Consider the following 16025-nt stretch of genomic DNA (forward strand, 5'->3'; position numbering starts at 1 on the left):
TCTTGGCTCCACTGATTCTTGTTAGGACACCTGGGCAAATCCTTCTACCTTTCTGAAGTTCTGTCTGTACTGCGAATGGATGATGAAGATCATGATCATGATGATAGTGCACCCAAGTTAAAGTTTTAACGCTGTGTCTGAAGCATAGTGAATATTCAATGATATTTGCTATTATAATATGGTCATTTATATTTTCTCAAGGCTCAGTCTTGGATTCTTGCTGAATTTCTGGGGTGCTGGCAGAGTTGAGATGAAGGGCTAGTAACCTATAAAGTTCTGATGAATAGTCAGTGCCTTTATTTCTTTTTAGAGAAGACATACTGTCTTGATTTGTTTATAAGGTGTAAGTGAAGTCTTAAATGATTTCTAGGAGTCCCTTCTTCCAGCATGGTTCCTCTGCCCAGTCCCCCAGATAATGGCAGAGAGAGAGCTGCCTCAGGGCCCTTCAAAATTTGCTGTTGAGTGGGTTGCGGGGAGGGGAGCTGCTGGTTGTGCAAGGAAGTGAACAGGTTCTTTACTCTGGACTTCTCCACACCCCATCTCCTCTCCCTCCAAAATATAAGTAGACCCAAGAAGCATCACTGCTTAGGACATTGCCAACCAGCCCCTTTTATGTTTTAGAGTTGGTGGAAATTGACTGACAGTTGTTTAAAAGCAAAAATGGAATCTGTGGTTGGTGCTGGGGGAAAGCCAGCATGCAGAGCAGCTAAGAAGTGCCCAAAGACAAACTGCCTGTGTTATAGGTTTTTCTGAGCTAATTTCCATTTAGCTCCTTTGCTAAGCCTGCCTAGGATACAATCTATATATAGCCCATTGTCTTTGCCCTTAGCAAATGTGGACTCTCTAATCACATCAGCTCTTAGTTTGGCTTCTTTCTGTACTAATTAGGCTGAGTCTAATCCATATAAGCTGTACTGTTCCCCTGTGTGTCCCATGGTAACTATCCACACCTTCCCCATAGTGTGTTCCAGTCTCATGACTTGAACAGTGAAAGCTCAAGCCTGACTCTCCAAAGCCCCTAGTGCTTTTCCTAACCCAAGGCTGATAAGCAAATAGTAAGGAGTTCTCGCCCCTTGGCACCACTGGGCGATCAGATTCTCTCCTAACTTCTCAGCCAGGGTGGCCTTGTGGTGGAGGCTTTCCTCTTCCTTCTGTCCCTGGAGCATGGTGACTCACACTGGACTCTAGTTCTTACCCAACAGAGCAACTGCAAATCTTCTGAAATGCATTAAATTAGGGGGGTTATACAAGTCATTACCCCAAGTCATCAAAAGAGCAATTAGCTCAATAACCATGATATTAAGCCAGCTGTTTCCCTGGGGAATATAAACATGGAAACCAATGCTGCCATGTGTTGGGTGCAGTCATGAGCTGCCATGAAATGAAGCTGAACTTTGCAAGTGTAAATATTGTGACTCTTACAGTTCAGAGAGGCAAGAGGCTCACTCTCCTTTTGGGAGGAAGACGAATGGGGACCAAGGGACTGCATGGAAGGAGAGGAAAAAGAGAAAATATCCAGGTCAGGAGAATATCTTTACAAATGAATATCTACAGCTTTCTTATGTTACTTATTATATCGTGGATTACTTAGTATATTTAATGTATTAAAACATTTCTGGTTAAATTTTCCCTAGACTGCTAACAGTTTTGGCAGCTAAAGTACAGAAAATTGAACTAATCTTGTCATATATTCTGACTATATACAGTTGCATTCCTTTAAAAATGACATTTTTTGAATTAGATTATATTTTATGTACACACATAATTTCTGAAAGGAACTATGGAAATATTTTTAAAAATATTTTGAGTACTTTCAACTTATTGACCTGATCTTTTAATGATGAAAGCCTACTTTTTTTTTTTTAACTAGAAGTTCCTATCTTCAGTTAGTATTGCTAGTAATTAGACTGGGGTTTTCCAACCACATGGGGACTCATAAATGCTGCAATTAAAAGCTTTGGAAAGAAATGTTTGTTTATCCGATCATAAAATTAACAAGTGTACAAAGATTGTTTGAAAAAAGTACTTTAAAGATAAAGGTGAACATCACCAATGTAATCTGTAATCCCACCATGAGCCTCCTATTAAAACTCTTCTGTTATTGCTTTAATGTTCTTGCTTTCTTTTCTTTATAGTTTAAATTATACTTTTATTTAAACTCCACTAAAGGTTTCTCATTGTTGAAGTTTAATTGTACTCATTGGATACTTTTATTAATAAATGGTGTTGTAGTGAATATTTCAGTATATTAATCTTTGATTCTCTGCCCATTTCTTTAAGATATATTCTTAGAAAGGGTATCAATTTATTTAAGCATCTGACATATTGCCAAAGGTATTTCTGACAGATGATACTAATTTTCACTCATTAGTGTTTATATGTGCGTCAACACTACCTCTTTGATGCCATTAGTATTTTCTTCACCAGTGGTTCTTAACTCTCCTCAACAAAGGAGCAAAAACCAAAATTGGAATTTCTGGGGTGACGGGCTGGTGGGGGCAAGTCATCTGTAACTTTTATAGCTCCCAAAAGTGTCTAGCTGATAGAAAAGGTTCAAAATCACTTGGTTAATTGAGTAAACAAAAATAACAAAAACAAACAAAAATATTACACTCTAAAATCCTTTTGGTAGATATGTACGATCAGAAAAATGAGAAATTATACTCCATTTATGTATGATTTATCAAAATAAATAAATACATTCTAAAGTGCACCTAATTAGAACAAATAAAAAATTAAAAGAAAAACAATAAAATCCTTTTGGTAGCAAGGCACAATAGAATTTTCATAGTATTTATTTTATTAGCTTGAAAAACATACTGTGAAATAATAATCTTGGCCAAAATATTTTGACTCAACTGAATTGACATCTGAGGGGATTGATTCCAGGATGCCCCATGGATCCTGAAATCTTTAGCTCAAGTCGCTCAGATAAAGGGGCACAGTGTTTGCATATAACCTATGCACATCTGAATACTTTAAATCATCTCTAGGTTACTAACAATACCGAATACAGTGTATAATGTTGTATAAGTAGTTTTTATACTATATTGTTTAGGGACTAAAAAGTCTGTACATGTTAAGTACAGAGGCAATACTTTTCCCAAATATTTTCCATTGAGGTTGGTTAAAAATGCAGATGTAGAATCCCCAGATATGGAGAACTATCTGTACTTGGAAAAAAAATAAAAGAGGTTCCTGCGCCAAAATAGCATTCCCCATTTAGCCATCTTACCCATTAGTTTTTAGAAAAGCTTTACAGCATTTTTTAAACTTTTTCTTATTTCAACTCTAAGATTTATATCTGAAATTCTTTCCAAAGTGATAAATTTCAATTATCTTGCCTTTCTCATCGCCGTTCAACTGATTATCAAACATATCCTGTATTTTGTTGTTCGAACACCAAGACATGCCTTGTCAAATGCAAGGGTTTCTTCTGTATCTCAGTGTAGCTTTATTTTCTCCATATCTTATTTGTTGTTTGGTAGATACAAATACTAAAAATAGCCTTCTAGTTTATTCTGTCAGTTTTAGTGAAGGTTCAGTGTAACTCCCAACATGTTCTGGGTCTACTTTTGACTGAGTTAGTCCAGGAAAACCCTTTTTTTCATTCTGTTGGTGTAAGCTGATGGGTAATGTTCTGTTCTTTCCTGAAGTATTTTCCTTTGTGTGTGAAATAAGGAAAGGAAATGTTTTCTCCTCTAGTGATTTTACCTAAAAAATCCAATATTGGATATTTATCTCTGTGATCTTAAAGGCTGTTATTTCCTTATTTCTATCTCGCTTCAGGCCTTACTTCTTTCTCTTCCCCAGCCAAGAACTTTCTCACACACCTCTCCAAATGCTTCCCTATACTTTCTTGCAACCAATCATGGTTATTTGACACAATTCTGTCCACTTACATTCTGCCGAAGGCTTGGGGAAAGAGGCTAATTTTCACTGGTACTAGTAGAAACCCCTTCCCTAACTCCTAGTCTTGAATTCAGATGTGTTGACTGGACATTGGTGGTCATCTTGCAGCTATGAGGTCACAGGCCTAAGGGAAAGATCAGGAGAATGACAGAGGCACAGGTTCTGCCCTTTTTGAACAGCTGAACCAACATTGGCCATTGCCCACACATAGACTTCTTGTATGAGGAAAACAACCTTAGCTAAGTCAGTATTAGTTGGGTTTTCTGTTACTTTCAACTGAAAGCTTTCTTGGTCCATCCAAATATTAATTAATAAGGTAGCCAGGCATTGATTGTAGCTTGCTGTTTCCTGTTGATTCCACAAAAGGGCTGAATTCTAAAAGGCCATAACTATTTCTAAGTGGGGCGAGGCCCTGCCATTATTGTCTTCTCCCTCATGAGACCAGATTTGGCTAAGAAGTAGGAAAAGTCATTGCTTCTTGTCATTCATCTCTGATTGTAATTCTGTTTTATGTTAGTAGATCAACTTCCTTCACCCTAAAGCTACTTAGGCTTAATTCAGATAGAACAAATGGGTTGCTGTTTGTACTAATATCTCAAGCTTTCAACTTAAAATTGGGGGCCATTAAACACATATAATAATAATTATTTGCTTCCTAATGCCAATGTCTCTTATAGATTTTTCTTGTTTACAATCCTTACAAGGTGAAGAGTCTGATAGTTAAAACAGGATATCAATACCTCTTCTATAAATACCATTATATTATTCCAATTTTGATACAATTTCGCTCACCCTTAATGATTGAAACAGTTTTGGTAATGAATGTGATTTGAGATTACATATATTTATTTCGTGCTGCCAAATGTTATGCCAGTGACTTAATTGGTTTTGTTAGAGTGAGCTGAAAGCTTTGGGAGTATACAAAGCAATTAAAACCTTTTGGCATTTTGCATCAATCACTGAACACCATAAATTTTTGATTGGCTATGTGATGTACATATTTACTGAACACAAGGAATTAAGACTTAAGTGTATTTAACTGGGGGATGACCAAGAAATACAAATCCTTTGAGGTTAAAGAGAAATGTATCAAATGATCAGTCTTTGGGACATTAGCTAAGAGTTGAATCAAGTTGGAATTAAAGGTAAATTCAACCTCTTCAATAAACCTCAGGAAATTTCAGATTTTTTAGCTGAGATATTTAGATAGGTTTTGCATTGCTTTCTATAGGCTCATCATTTCTCTTATGATGTGTCAGAATTTATAGAACTGGTTAGTGTTTTGTCATTACGTGTTTCTTTAGTCATCTTAAGTATGTGGAAGTATAATGAAAAAAATGTGTAATTACAATTCTGGGATGGAACTAAAAACCTGAAACAAAGACCTGGTTTATTTGTAACTAAGAATCCCCAAGTTCATCTTCTTTTTCAGATGTGACATGTACTAGACCATGAAAGCAGCTATGAAAAAGACCTTTCTTTGGAGCCTAACTCATAGTACTTGCTCACTGGAGCATCCTCCTTACAGCCTTGTCACCATGATTCCAGCTCCAGCTCCGTATGATTGGAACAGAGATTGAGCATGGAAGAAGGGAGCTTTGTTGAGTATTATTTCCTAGCAGAACACCCCAGGAAAAGGTTGCAAAAAGAAAACCCAGGTGGATTCTTTACGGACTAATGAGACTTACTAGTGACATTTTTCAGAGAAAGTTTTTACTAACAGAGGTTTGTTTGTTTGTTTTTGTTTTGTTCTGTTTTAGGGGATCGAAGCCAGGGCCTTGTGCAACACTAGGCAAACACTCTACCACTGAGCTACAGCCCCAGCCTATGAATAAAGTTCTTTACTTTCAATTCACTTATTCACTTTTAGCTTCCTTTGCAGCAGAAAATGGGAGCAAACTTCAACCTGATTCCTTGATTTTGTATACAGGAGGGATTTTATGGACTACCCTGCATCCCAGGCTCATTGGTCTGTTCCAGGCATGTTTGTAGGTGAGAACTGGGTCAAGTCTCCATATCATCAGGATGTGGGTGGAAAAGAATATGTTCCTTTCTTGAATCCCTTCACTTCTTCCTTGAGATGTTTTGGTTCCTTTGTATCATTCAGAGAAGCGTCCAAAAACAAAAAACAAAACAGATTTAATTCTAGAAACCAGTTGTCAAATATTGAATTTCCCCAACCTTAGCCTGGGTAGTAACAATGCTCCCCCATAAAAGGCAGCGTTCTTTCTTGCAATGCCCTAATCATTGATGAATCTTCTCCATATTCTTGAGAAGTAGACAAGTTAGAGTCATCTTACATTTTTGCAGATGGAGGAACTGGCAACTGAATTAAATTTCTCAGTTTCAGCAGCTCTCATTGAGATCCACCCCCCTCCTATGTTCCCATTCAGGCGCTGGGGTTTTGTTTGTTCAGTTCTTGGTTTGCCAGGAGGAAAGTGGCCAAGCCCCATCACCTGGTAGAGCTGTGAGTTCAATCCCTCTCTTAACATTTTCTCCTTGTTAATTATCAGCACAGACAACCCTGAGTGTGGTAAGACTCAATAAAAACCCTCACAGGCCTCAAGCAATGAGGAAAGAAAGTGAGAAAAAATTCTGCCATAGGAGCTAATTGTGTGCTTTTAATTAATTGCTCCAATTAGTCCCACTCTTTTCAGTTATGCTACTCTATAACAATGGCAGCTGGGATGCTTCTGGAAGTAGAAATTGCTGTAATGGTCAGGTGCTCGTCAATTAAAACCCTTACTATGTGCAATTAGCTTCTCTTCATGATTTCATGGCAGCCCTGGGGAGTGTGACAAGTGGCATGGATAAGGACTCACCACTGCAATGAATGGCATCGTTCCATTTCTGTTCCTGTAATTTTTAAAACATACAAATCTTATTATAGAGAAAACTAAATTGGTACAAATAATGATGCTTTTTTCTCCATTTGGGATAATTTGGAAACACCTAGTCTTTCCCCTTTGTTTATTAAATTTTGACAAATAATAAAGAATGGAAGACGGTAATTAGTTAAGGGGGGAAAGTCACTTTCAAACATCTCAACTAAGCACTTTAGAAGCATCTTTAACATATTATGGTTCTGAATACTTGTTATTGACATATTTCTTCATTGATTACAGTCAGGCTTCTTTAGGATCACAAACAAGAAACACGAGGTTAGGCTAGATTTGGTTACAAACCTGGGAGTTATAAAACTTTTTTTTTCCCCCCAAATTTTGACTTTTTCCTTCTGTAGCCTAAATTTTTAAAATATAAAAAAAGTTTGCTTTCAGATAAAGTGAGGGGAGGACAGTATGCTTATTGAATACTTTGATAACATTCTAGAATTTCTACTACAATCTATTCTTCAAGCTTGTGTGAATTTTCACAAGCATGCAGAAAAGTGCATGAGGCATATGGATACCTAGCTTGATGAGCATTCACAAAGCCAGCGGCAAATCAAGAAGTAAAGCACCCACAGCATTCCTAAAGTCTTCTTACATTGCAGTCGCTCCTTCCTCCCTGTAAAAGGTGTGACTGCATTGTGCCACCTTTCATTGTTGTTTTAATCAGATGGCTGTTGGTCTCCATGATTCTTTTTTTTTTTTTTTGGTGCTGAGGCTCGAACCCAGGCAAGCACTCTACCGGCTGAGCTATCTCCCCAGCCCTTCCATGATTCTTTGAAGGCAATTTTCCTTTTACTCTGGTTACATTTAAATATTTTCCCTTTGTGTCTAGTTTTCAATAGTTTTTCAATGACCTTCCTAAGTAAATATTTCTTTATCCTCCTTAGTGTTCATAGAACATCTTGAACATAGACTTTGTTGTTTTTTGTTATTTTGGTAAATTCTCAGCTATTGTTACTTTGAATGTTGCCTTGGTCTCACTCTTTCTCTCCTTCCCCTGTGATTCTAGAAGAATCTTAGAGCTTCTTGCTATTTTCTCTTACATTCCAACATTTTCTCTCTTTATACTTCAGTCTGAGATTTATGTTTTCCCTGATCTTGTTTGCTTAGTTCTTTTTTTAAAAATTTTTAAATTTGTTCTAATGAGTTGTACATGGCAGTAGAATGCATGCATACATTTTGATAGATCGTACATAAATGGAGTGTAATTTCTCATTTTTCTAACTATACATATTGTGGGATCACATTGGTCATGCAGTCATATATCTACATGAGGTAATAATGTCTGCTTCACTCTACTAGCATTTCTACCCCCATACCCCTTCCCCTCCTTTCATTACCCTCTACCTAATATAGAGTAACTCTATTCTTCCCTATCCTCCACTCCCACTACCATTGTGAATTAGCATGGGCATATCAGAGAAAACATTTGGCCTTTGTGTTCTTGGGTTTGGCTTATTTAGCTTAGCATGAGATTTTCTTACTCCGTCCATTTACCAGCAAATACCATAATTTCATTCTTCTTTAAAGCTGAATAATATTCCATCATGATATATATATATATATATATATATATATATATATATATATATCACGTTTTCTTTCTCCATTCATCTGTCAAAGGGCACTAAGGTTGGTACCATAGTTTAGCTATTGTGAGTTGAGCTGCTATAAACATTGATGTGGCTGCATCACTGTAATATACTGATTTTAAGTCTTTTAGGTACAGAGCAATTAGAGAGAAGAAAGAAATTAAAGGTATACAAATAAGTAAAGAAGAACTCAAACTATCACTATTTGCCAATGACATGATTCTATATTTAGAAGATCCAAAAAAAATTCCACCAAAAACTTCTAGAACTAATAAACGAATTCAACAAAGTAGCAGGATATACAATCAATACCCATAAATCAAACACATTCCTATACAGCAGTAATGAATCCATTGAAAGAGAAATAAAGAAAACTACCCCATTTAAAGTAGTCTCAAAAAAAAAAAAAAAAAAAACCACTTGGGAATCAATCTATCAAAAGAGGTAAAAGACCTCTACAATGAAATTCACATAGTTCTTGTCCACTAAGTCTCTCTTTGTGTATTGCTTGATCCACTAAAATTTTAATTTTGACCATTGTAATTTTCAATTATAGGATTATTTAGTTTTTTTCCAATCTAATATGTCCTTATAAAATAATTTCTATTTTGAGCTAAATTCACAATTTGACCTTTCATTTCCTTGAAAGGTTAAATAAAATTTAGTTTTTATGTTTCATGCCATACCAATAAAGCATAAGAGCCAACTAAGATTCTCTTTGAATTGGTTCACAGTTTTTTTTCTTATAAAAATTATGGCATATACTGAAAGGAAAAGTGTATGACCTCACAGACCCCATCCCTCAGTTTCAACAATTATCAACATTTAGCAACCATAGTTAAAATTCATGCTTCATAAGTCCAGTGTCTGCATTCACTTTTAACAGATAAGTTCTATTTTCTGTTGGCTGGGCTGTCTCCTGTTCTTGTCGTCTTGCCATTATTTTATGATGTTTCAGAAGTCATAGTGAAAGAATCATTTGTAGAAATAATTTGATGGCCAGGGTAATTTCTTCCTGCGGGAAGGATTTATGTTTTCTTCTAATTGCCTGGCAGCTCTTGCATCAGGAATCACCATAATCCAATTTCAGGGATGAAGATGATTCAAAGCTGAGCTGAAATGTCTTCAAGAGTCAGTCTTCTTTAGGTTCACACCTGTCAGGGTGACCCCAAGCCCAAGGATAAATCACTTGTGACTTTATCCCCAGGAGACTGCCAAAGGCACCACTTACCCCTCTGGCTGCCTCTTCCTGCATTGGTAAATAATCCCCAGAGGAAACACCAAACACTGGAGCTTTGTTGTTGTGAAAGGAGTTGCAAGTGATGGGCCTCCTTCTCCAGGGCAAAGTGGCAGTATGGTAACCTGGCAGCTGCCACCCTGGCTCAGGCCTCTCCAGCAGCCTCTCTTCAGGTGTCCCCATAGTGTGTGGGGACTGCAGGGAACCCCTGCTTTCCATTTCCCCACTGAGCGAAGTCTTCCTGGGTCAGGGTTGATCCTGGAGATGGCATGTAGATGCTGCAGGCTTAGTTCCCTTCTTTATAAGGCCGCCACATCTCTGTACAGAGTACACTTCTCTGTATTCTTCAAAGTCTTGGCCACATCTCCACGGTACTCCCATGCTTAGCATCAAACACTCCCGTGAAATTGCTTTCACATTTTTTTTTTTTTTTTGGGACAGGGAAACCTACTAGGCACCTATAATCAGCAATCTTGCTCCTTAATCTCCCCACTAATAGTTTTAAGAACAATTATAAGATGTTTTTAGAGAGCACTTAAATACCAGAGATTATTTCATTTAATTCTTTATCCATCTTATGAAATAAAGGTATTTTGCCATTTTACAGATCTACAGTGAGGTTTTCTTGATCACCATTTCTGTAAGCTACTTGTTTACTCTGGGATCCATTCCTTGGTCCTTTTCTTCTCGGGTGCATCACCGATACAGGCTCTCTCTTTCTCTGGTTTCCAAGTAAGTGTGACCAAAAGGAGGCACTGGTGGGGAGTTGGAGGGTGAGACCAGGGGAAAGAAGTCAGGAGATCCTTACCTCTACTTTGCTTTCTTTGATGTCTGTCAATAACTCTCTTCCCTCTGTAGTTCCAGTTCTTACTGGAGGCCCTGTTTCTGGACCATTCTGCCCATTACCTTCACACCTAGGGATGCTGGAGGCTTCTGACAGATGCCAACCTGTGGGCTGCTTTACCCCACTGGGTTTTTTCCCTGTTCTGTCACTATGTGTTTCAGTTCCTTCTAAATTCCCACTGTTTTAAAGACCTCTTGTAGTTACTTTATCTACCTATAGGGTTTTGGTATAGTATGAAGTGTACAATATATAATCCTATCTTCGGGGAGAGAATTATCTTGACAAGGAATAAAAGACATCTCTGGATGAAAAAAACTAGATTACATATGTTAACTGTCAAACTTAATGATTTGAATGAGAAAGTCAGAATAACTCAGGAAAGAGAGAAACCCCTGGAATCCTCATGACCTTTTGCTGGAATTGAGGTAAGTTGGGCTCTAAGGGATGTGTGGTTAAAGAGAGTAGAAAGTACTCCACGTGGAAGATCAGACCGGAGTTGAATTAAGACATTTTTGGAAAACAAAAGCTTTGTGAGAATCTTCATGTAAAAATAGCCCTTGAAATGATTTTCAATTTAAACTAATGCCATGTATGAGTAACATGGTGATTCTTGTGTATGCCCTGGAAAATTTTTAAACTTTGAAAAACCTTTCAAACTATTTTGATGTAGTGGCATTTTCAATCTCACTTAACACATTTAGTCTTGCTGGTCCACAGTCTTGAGCTTCACTAGAAATTATCCTGTCATTCATTACAAACAAACTCTGTCTTTTCAAGGGCTGTCCACAGACAACAGATTGAAAGCTGTGCAGTGAAGATAGTCAGAGCTTGTGAGCAAATACCTATTTTTTCCAGTGAATAGGCTACACCATGAGGTGAATGATGAGATGCCTTTTCTCAGCCAGGATGTCACTGTGCCTTTGAGTGGACTGAGATAACTGAAATATGTTAGGAAATGTGAAACCAATGACTTGGGTGTGGATTATTATATTCTAATCTTATTTTTGTCCTGCTGTCAGGCTGTGCTCTAGCCTGGTGATGTAGGATCAAGACCCCTCTCTGCTTGCTGTACCTTGTCTTCACATGGTTGGTTGGTGGTGGGAAGAGCATTGAATGTGGAGAAATCTGTGTTAGGGACCCCTCTTTGATCCTTTATACTTGTTTGCAGTTGGGTGAAGAACTGAATTTTTTGAGTCTTACCTTCCTCATCTATAAATTAGAAAGAATAATGCAATCTCTTTTGGAAAGTTGTAGGAATAATTTAGGTGAGAATGCTCAATAAGCTGGGTTGCAAATGTAGCTATTTCTTTTTCTTTTCTTTTTTGGAACCCAGGGTCCTATGTACTCAGGAGGTGCTCTACCACTGAGTTATACCCCCAGCTTTGGTGGCTATTTCTTGTACAGACATTTGCTACCTGTTCTTCTGTGACTAAACTGCTGTGCTTAGGTTACAAAGTTGTCTAGGGGGAGAGATAGATAGTATCATAACTATACCTCTACACAGGAACCTCGTGAGATTATAAGACAGGTACGATGAGAGTCATATCGTTTTCTTTCTTGCTTTTTTAAGTTTTCATTTTTCGAGGGCCACTCCTAATGTTCTGGCACCTGGCCCATAGAATATTTGTATTCATTATCATATTACCCACTTGACGCACTTGGCTCTGCTCCAGGGGTGGAAGTTGAAATCAGTAAATGGTTCCTTTATTTGCTTTATCACTCAGTTTCATTTCCTTTCCTCTCTTACATCCTGGAACTCTCATCATCTATACATGGCATAACATGTACATGAAATAACAAGTCATTGCTTGAAGAGTATCTTTTATTTCCCTGTTTGGGTTCTTATTTGCAATTGATAATCTTAAAATCTCATCTCCTAAGCAGGTATTCCTTGACTCCATTCTCTTAGGCATCCTTACCTCTCACTGTTAAGCCATCTGCTAAAAATCATAGAAAAACTGCTCAGGGACCCCCTGCAAGCTTCTAGCTTCCTCTACCTACAGCAAGTGCTAAAAATGGTCAGAAGTCACATTATTTACTTTGAATATAATAGTCTTTTGCAGTTTATTGCTTATCTTGTCACCCAGTCACAGTAATACTATGTTTGACATGTACTGCATACTAATTACTTTTATTATTTGAGAGATTTTGTTAGCATCAGTCCTCCCAAATATTCTCAAACTCAGGAAGGGTTAACATCTAAAAATGCCATCTTAACTGTATCCCTGAAGACAAAATAAATGCTATAATATACATTTGTTTGCCCCCCCAATCTTTCAACCATTCACACCATACTATCATAATTTCTCTGAGGAAACTCTCATCTCCTTTAAGAAGACTTTAAGATTTTTCTCTTAACTCAAAAGTGTGGGACAGTTGAACACTTTCTCCCTTTCCTTAAATTCAAACAGAACAAAACAACAATTACGGCCCGCATTGTTAATTTTGTTAAACAAGTTCAGCTATTAGCAGTATTAGTAAATACTGAGCTTTCAAAAGCCAAAATTTTATTTGGAGTCTTTTTTTTTTTTCTTCTTCTTCAGTTCTAGGGATTTAACCCAGGGCTTTGCCTATGTTAGGTGATTACTCTACCATGGAACTACATTCCCAGTCCTTTTAAAAATTTTATTTTGAGCAGTATGCTAGTCTTGAACTTGCAATTCTGTCTCAGTCTCCCTAATAGATGAGGTTACAAGCATTTGCCACCCTTCCCAGCCTAATTTGGAGTTTAAGTATAGGTAATGAAGACTCTGAAAAGTCAAAATAAATTAAAGAGCACCCAAGAATTGCTTCCAAATATGTATCTTAAGCAAAATGTGGTCGAGCAGGTCACAGGAGATTAGAAGCAAGGCATCAGAAATGATACATGATCATCCTGTGTCGAGTCAGCTAAGGTTACCATAACAACATACCACACCCCAGGCTTACACAACAGACATTTATTTCTTGTAGTACCAGGAGCTGGGAGTCCAAGATCAAGGTGATGACTGTCAGGTTCGTGGTGAGGTCTTTCTCTCTGACTTGCAGATGGCAACCTTCTTATACAGTCTTTCATCTGTGTGTGTGCACATGGAGAGAGAACAAGAGCTAACTCTTGTATGACTTTTCTTATAAGGGCACTAATCCTATCATAGGGACCCCACCCTCTTGATCTCATCAAATCTTAATTACCTCCCAAAGACCCCCATCTCCAGATACCATTATATTGGGTTATAGGTTCAATTTATGAATTTGAGGGGGACACAATTCAATGCATAGCACTCTGTTAAAGTGAAATATACCAGAAACAGTTGAAAGAAAAAGTAATTGCTGGATAGGAAGGGATCAAAGAAAAATTATTATTTTATTTTTAAGAGTGGCCATTTAGTGTAGGGACATGTCCCTCTATGGAGGACAGTGGTTCCTGAGGGCATCTTGATTACTAATGGTCATGGTCATGAGTCTATATTGTTAAGAATTATCTTCAGTGTCCTCTGTATAAGAGGGCAGGAAAGAGTATAACCTATTTTCAAATTATTTTTATATTTTTGTCTGTGTATGTAAAGCTTCAGGTTGCAGTCAATCATTTGAAATATCTGTGTACGTGGAAAGGTTTCTGAAACTTGACAAATCTCATGTATTAACAGACACTTAATAAGTGATTTCTAAGGTCAGTCAATAGGATATTATTTTTAAAGACCTTTTTTTTCAACTTAATTATACAAGTTACCAAAACTTAATGTTGATATTTTAGTCATTGAAAACAATCTATAAGTCTCTTTGCTACCTAGCATCAAGGATGAAAAAATTATTACAGTGCCTTCTTATTTAACAATTCTAAGCATGACAAGTCATATTGCCCTTTAATTTAAAGGCAATGGATTGGACTTCCATAGAAGAAAGGACCTATGTTTGCCCATGATTCTTTCACCTGGGCCAAGGAGCAATGATTTCCCAATTTGTCTAACCTTTTATTCTTAGTGCTTAGTCCCCTGTTAATAGCCATTTGCTTGTGATTCTAACAGCTGGATTTCCCTTATTACCACCTGCCATCCTTGCCAAGTAACAAGCATCCATCTCTACAATAAGGCCTATCTTGCCAAAGATGTAGGATGCTCGAAGACAGTTGGCTACAACTCCCTTTTATCAGTCTCTACAATAGAGATAGCCCTGCCAATGGGATCATAATAATTTAAATCACTTGGCAAAGGACTCCCATATTCCTGATGGTATTTGGAAAGGAACAGTTAGCTTCTGCCTCTATAATTCTCTTTTTATATATGCTTCCATGTCTGGGAGACTCCCATCTAGCTGACATACCCCTTACTTAGCTATATTAAAACCCTTGAGGTCTGGTCTCATCTTGTTGGCAGTGGTACCAGACTGTCTTGTTAAGATGAAGATCTTGGTTATGAGTCATTATGTTCTGATTTTAGAATTGATGCCTATGTGTAATCTTATTCCTTTAAATCTGTGTACCTGAGTGGGACATCTCTTTCTAGTACCTCCAACTCCACACATACTGAATGACACTATTTGTCTTATATTCCCATCTAGTCTAGTAGCAAATCTTCATGAATCCACCTAAAAAATATGTCCTAATTCCACCTACTTCACTGTCCTGTTACTCAGGTTCAGGCCTCCAGTGTTATTCACCTCAACACTGCTGTGGTCTCTTAACCTGTCTCCCTACTTCCAATCTTGTCTATTGGTCTTTTTCAACAGAGTGCCAGAACTATCCCTTAAAACTCAGGTACACTCATATTACTCAACTGCTTGCATTATCCAACTGCTTCCCAAGAGAGAATGAAATCCAAGTGTGTAAAGTCTAAAATAACAGCATCCTGTCCTTGCTTAGTTATTTGCTCATTGATTTATTGTCCACCTTCTCCCTCCCTCACTCACATATAAGCCTAGCAGGGGTGTTCACAGTTGTATCCCAGATCCTAGAACACCTAACGTGCCCTCAGTAAATTTATGTGAATTGACCGATGATTCCTTTTCTTATTTAATCCTCATAATGCTTCTTTTAGGACTTAGGTGGTGATATTTTGATTTGATAAACAGAAAAAATAGACTCAGAAACTTGATTAGACATGTAGCTCCTATGGAGCTAAGTTCTGAACTTTGGTGATTACGACCTGAGTTTAGTGCCCATCATATCACACTTTGAAAACCCTCTATTAATGTGGAACTGTATGCACTGTGAGTCCCAGTGGTTGGTATTCTGGGACTTGGTCATTGATGTTCATTGACACAATAGAATCACTAGATTATGGTTTATTTTACAGTTTGTAATGAAATTCTTCAAGAGGTAAGTTGTAGTCCATCTACGTACCTATCAGTCAAGACCCGTAAGTGTCAATAAGGGGAACATGGAGCATAGTTTTCTCTTTTCTTCACATTCTGTTCTGAATGAACAGGCAGAAAACTTACTGATTAGTCACTATGCTATGGCAGCTATTATTTATTTCCCCACCCCCACCAGATAGATAACTGCATCCTTTTAGGAATTCTAGTCTTCCTTACCATGGCATCTGCAGGAGATTGGTTCCAGGACTCCATGAAGT

General features: G+C 37.5%; 1 long non-coding RNA gene across 7 annotated transcripts in view; it reads left to right on the plus strand.

Moving 5' to 3' along the window:
• Nucleotides 1-1434: 1434 nt before the first annotated feature.
• Nucleotides 1435-16025, plus strand: part of LOC124964232 (uncharacterized) — a 135711-nt gene continuing 121120 nt past the window's right edge. For all 7 annotated transcript variants that reach the window (XR_007104901.1, XR_007104899.1, XR_007104898.1 and 4 more), the window contains exon 1: nt 1435-1519. This is a non-coding gene — a long non-coding RNA (uncharacterized LOC124964232). The remainder of the gene's footprint in view (nt 1520-16025) is intronic.

The sequence above is a fragment of the Sciurus carolinensis genome, chromosome 14 (genome assembly GCF_902686445.1).
Source record: "Sciurus carolinensis chromosome 14, mSciCar1.2, whole genome shotgun sequence".
NCBI lineage: Eukaryota > Metazoa > Chordata > Mammalia > Rodentia > Sciuridae > Sciurus > Sciurus carolinensis.